This window comes from Syngnathus floridae, chromosome 6 (assembly GCF_059516105.1).
Source record: "Syngnathus floridae isolate MCC-2025c chromosome 6, RoL_Sflo_1.0, whole genome shotgun sequence".
NCBI classification, from domain to species: domain Eukaryota; kingdom Metazoa; phylum Chordata; class Actinopteri; order Syngnathiformes; family Syngnathidae; genus Syngnathus; species Syngnathus floridae.
This window is the reverse complement of record NC_142418.1, coordinates 4,751,172-4,756,461: the sequence shown is the minus strand read 5'-3', so window position 1 is coordinate 4,756,461 and position 5,290 is coordinate 4,751,172. Positions and strand designations below refer to the sequence as shown.

At 45.2% G+C, this 5,290-nt stretch overlaps 1 long non-coding RNA gene across 1 annotated transcript; it reads right to left on the bottom strand.

Moving 5' to 3' along the window:
* Positions 1–468: 468 nt before the first annotated feature.
* LOC148395979 (uncharacterized) lies at positions 469–2,213 on the bottom strand. Its single transcript, XR_015859208.1, has 2 exons — positions 2,144–2,213; positions 469–1,147 (listed from the first exon to the last, which is right to left on the bottom strand). It is a non-coding gene; the product is annotated as an uncharacterized LOC148395979 (long non-coding RNA).
* Between the last annotated feature and the right edge of the window lie 3,077 nt (positions 2,214–5,290).

Sequence of the window (5,290 nt, the reverse complement as noted above, 5' to 3'; positions counted from 1 at the left end):
TGTGACCTCATCAGTTTTCATTTTTCTAGCTTTTGTCTCTTGAATTCGTTCTCATCACTTTGTGAAGATTTCAACCACACTCTAGCACTTCTAACACTTCTTCCACATTTCAAATTTCCTTGTATTCCATACATATTCTTTCACTTCAGCATGTATTGCATACAATTAAGAAATCTACTTGCCATGAACTTCTCATCTCAAAGAAGAGCAGAGCAAGAGATTTACCGTTCTTATTTCCCATCTTAATTTTAGTAGTTTAAGGTTTTAAGGCTTTTTCTTCCACTTTGGCATATATTGCATACAATTAAGAAATCTACTCGCCATGTACTTCTCATCTCCGTCAAGAGGTAGAGATTTACCGTTTTTGTTTCCCATATTAATTCTAGTAGTTTTAGGTTATACAATTTCTTTTTCTCAAAAATATTATTATTATTATTATTATTATTATTATTTATTTATTTCTTTGAGTCTTTGAGGATCCTCAATGCAGGTTTAAATTGACCTTTCAACAAATTACTAGCCTGTATTAATGCCGTGGATCAATGCTAGAACTGCTATTTAGTCAATTTATCCTACCAGTCACACACTCAATCACACAAGTTATCCCTGCCTACGCGAAGTCCTCCTTTTAAAAAAAGGAGCTGCTTCATCCAGTGAGGGGACTCTACAACACCCCCCACCTTCCCTGGGAACTAAAGACAAAAGTCCTTGTCCCCAGCCCTGCCAACGCAAAGTCCTCCTTTTTTTTTTAAAAAAAAAGGAGCTGCTTCATCCAGTGAGGGGACTCTACAACACCCCCCACCTTCCCTGGGAACTAAAGACAACAGTCCTTGTCCCCAGCCCTGCCAACGCGAAGTTGTACTCTTTAGAACAGTGGTCGTCAAATAATGATCCACGGAGGTACTGAGATTTTAAAACAGTTTGAGAACCACTGCTCCAAAAGAGACACCTCATCCAGAGGGGGACTCTACAACACCCCCTCCTTCCACAAAACGTACTTTTTCCTGTGCACTTCCACCTTTTTACGCGTTTCACAAACAACAACACAATCACACAACTTCAGGCCTTTAACTTACTTGTCCCCTGGTTCGTTGCACTGCCGGGTCCCGTCAATCCACCTCTGTCAGACGAAGGCAGACCTAAGATGCTGGCCCAGCGAAGAATTCTTGTTAGGGTTTTCCAGGTTATCTTTATCATAGGATTATGTTGGAATGTAGACTATAATGATTAACCAATCTTGTCTTGCTCTCACGACGCAGTAGAATAAAGTGGTTGCATTCTCTGCTTGATTGACCAGCTGCAGAGGAAGCAATCAAAGTTGTTCTGTTTCCCACAACATCGTAAAACACTCCCTGCTCTGATCTTACCAGAGGCCGGGGGTTCACCAAACCTGTCAACTCTCAACCCCCACTCTGTTTCTCTTAATAAATATCTTCTTGCAGGAAGGAGAGTCCAGAGCTCTATTCGAACATCGCTGCACGCACAGCGACGAATGGACTCTCCACCTGCAGGTGTCCAAAAGGACTTGTCTCCCGTGTGGTTCTTGCAAGATAAGTTGGAGTGAGCAAATCTCTAACAATTCTCTTCCCAGGACTTTCTCCTCCAGGTCCTCTTAATGGACGCTGGCTTGTCGACAATGCAGCACGTCCTCCTTCGTCAGCCAGATAGCGGGTATGAGGGATCCCGGGTTTCGGCACCAAAATGTTAGAGATTTGCTCACTCCAACTTATTTTGCAAGAACCACACGGGAGACAAGCAAGTCCTTTTAGACACCCACAGGTGGAGAGTTCACTCGCTCAAGGAATGAAGTCTGAAGCCTCCTTCCTGCAAGTGGATATTTATTAAGAGAAACAGAGTGGGGGTATGGGTAGGCTGGCTAGAAAGCCCTTGTCCTCTAGTCTAAACATGTCAGGGGATGTTTTACGACCTTGTGATAAGGAGGACAAGGTAAGGTATTTATTACCTGTTGCATTCCGACATAATCCTATGATAAAGATAACCTGGAAAACCCTAACATGTAGCAATAGCCACAGTGATCCAAGTCTAAATGCATAATTTTCACTTCCACATAATTTCACACCAAAACCATCTGACATGGATATTGTGTTCGCTGAAAACATTTGAAGATGGAGAAAGGACTCACCACGTTCAATTGTTTGCTCTTGGAGGACCTGTCGGCTCTTGCGTTGGTGTCGGTCATGCTCCTGTGTCTCTTTGTCGCCTAACAGCTGATAACAGCAGCCTTAAATCTTGTACCGCCAACATTAGGGTGGGGCCGTTGTTAAAGTGAGCCAGTAGATTATTTACTCTTTTGTTTTCTATTAAGTGGGCCTTGCTAAGCAGCATTTCTTCTTCAGGTTTGCATTAATCATTTGCATGAGTTACTTTGAAGTGGAATCTTATGTACTTGGAGTCCTCGCAAGTTTGTTAATGCACCTCTCAACAATAGATGGAGGCTGAAGTGGCTTTTCAAAGAGAACAAACCAGTTTGTCTCTTTTAAGTCATGTACCAATCACTATATTGTGCTCGGCACATTTGTTGAAAAAAATTGGACGCAAAATTTGAATGGCCGTGGGTCAGTCATCCAGTACACAGAGGGTCAACTGTTCCATTCCAGCTCTGTCTGAGTCATGTGTCATGTCCTTGGCCAAAACACTTCAAACCTCTTGCCTCCAGTGTCTCTCAAAATGGTGTACGGTTGGGTGTGAATGTTTAAGAGTAGTCAGGAGACCCTTGGTGCACACTGACTTCCTCTAGTGTTCTAATGGTCCATTGAGTTGCTAATTGTGTTAGAAGGCTAATGGATTTTTGCTAAACCTTTGAAAATCCTTGTGCAACTATGTTAGTTTTCATGGAATACACAAAATTGTCTGGGTGACCCAAAACTTTTGAACGGTAGTGGACATCTTTACTTTGGTGCCGTTTCTGTCGCGTCTGTGTATTTTTTTTCATTAGCAAACACAATGCGCACGGAGAGGCATTTTCGTAAGGTGAATTCTTCATAGGTCATTAAATACGTATTAAATTTCAGTATGTAAGGGTGAATTTGACTATGTTTGATATAAATGTTTTATTTATTATACCTGTGTGTGTGCGTGTGTGTGTGCGTGCGTGCATGAGTGCGTGTGTGTGTGTGACAAAAACAAACAAAAAAAACATGCCCAACAAAGTCTTCCTTTGAAGAACCGCATTCATTCCCATTCAGATGTTTTCTTTGTTGTATCACAGCACAATTTTCTTTGTTGTATCACCTGGTAAGGTCTATTCAGGGGTGCTGGAGAGGAGGGTCCGTCGGGAGGTCAAATCTCAGATTCAGGAAGAGCAGTGTGGTTTTCGTCCTGACTATGGAACAGTGGACCAGCTCTATACCCTCGGCAGGATCCTTGAGGGTGCATGGGAGTTCGCTCAACCAGTCTACATGTATTTTGTGGACTTGGAGAAGGCGTTCGACCGTGTCCCTCGGGAAGTTCTGTGGAGGGTGCTTCGGGAGTACTGGGTGCCGAACCAACTGATAAGGGCGGTTCGGTCCCTGTATCATCGATGCCAGAGTTTGGTCTGCATTTCTGGCAGTAAGTCGGATTCGTTCCCAGTGAGGGTTGGACTCCACCAAGCCTGCCCTTTGTCACCAATTCTGTTCATAACTTTTATGGACAGAATTTCTAGGCGCAGCCGAGGTGTTGAGGGTGTTCGGTTTGGGGACCTCAGCATTGCGTCTCTGCTTTTTGCAGACAATGTGGTGCTGGTGGCTTCTTCAAGCTGTGATCTCCAACTCTCACTGGAGCGGTTCTTAGCCGAGTGTGAAGCGGTCAGGATGAGGATCAGCACCTCCAGATCTGAGTCCATGGTCCTCGATCGGAAAAGGGTGGAATGCCCTCTCCGGATCGGGGATGAAATCCTGCCCCAAGTGGAGGAGTTGAAGTATCTTAGGGTCTTGTTCACGAGCAAGGGTAGGGTGGAGCGTAATATCGACAGGCGGATTGGTTCAGTGTCAGCTGTAATGTGGACTCTATACCGGTCCGTCGTGGTAAAGAGAGAACTGAGCCAAAAGGCAAAGCTCTCAATTTACCGGTCGAACTACGCTCCTCCCCTCACCTATGGTCTCGAGCTATGGGTCGTGATCGAAAGAACAAGATCACGGATACAAGCGGCCGAAATGAGTTTATTTCGCAGGGTGTCCGGGCTCTCCCTTAGAGATAGGAGTAGCTCGGTCATCCGGGAGAGACTCGGAGTAGAGCCGCTGCTCCTCCACGTTGAGAGGGGCCACATGAGGTGGCTCGGGCATCTCACCAGGATGCCCTCCCCAGGGCTGTATGAAATCTCACCGGGGGCCGGATTTGGCCCGCGGGCCGGACTTTGGACATGGGCTGGTTTATTGTATACCCTATACTATATATACAATATGAGACGTTCATACATTTATTTGGGTTGACAATTTTAATGGCCCTTTGAGGCAAAATATGACAATGATGCGGCCCGCGCCAAAAATAAGTTTGACAACCCTGGCCTATACGATAAGAGTATAAGCGAAAGCCACAAGTGATACTCTTCTGTCTCATCTGAGGCCTTCCAGCTATACCTCCACCTCACACACAGACTCCTCTTCCTCTGACCCCTTTACCGCTTACTCTCACTCTACCTCTCATCTGCCTTAGACCTCCCTGATCCATGCTTGCAAAGAACAACACAGGTCTGAAGACTGATTGCAAATTGAAAAATTTTGTTAAGTGTCATACAGGTGCTTTTAGTGATTGCATGCTGCTCATGGGGTTAGCTGAGAGCATATATATATATATATATATATATATTGCTGGATTCTGTCCACAATTTAGGGAGCGCGTTATCTGCGCCTCACGGCAAAAGCCATTGCCAATTACCTGTCATCCAATTTACTCACTGCGTGCTCGTTTGATTTCTTCAGATTTAGGAAAATGCTAAGACACTGAAGCAGAAATTAGACTTACACAGGTTGGTTGAGTTCAATCACAATTCTTGTTCAAAAAGCTCTGTTTTCAGGGAAGTACAATACAGCGCTGGGCCCTACAAGAGCGGAAAGTCTCCATTCAGAAAAGGCAACGTCCAAGGTTCTCTGGTTAGTTTATATCAGCTGCACATGCCAGTGTGGGCCGAGTTTGATGGGTGATGAGTCTTTGTGGTGGGGCAAGTTCGCCATGGGAGTGGGTGCTGGTTATGGGCGATTCGGTGTGTGGGGGGGCTGTTGTCTTCCATCCCGTCTTTCGGCCTTGGCGATCATCTTTGGCCGAGTCCTTGGCTGGCTCCCTCTGGCACCTG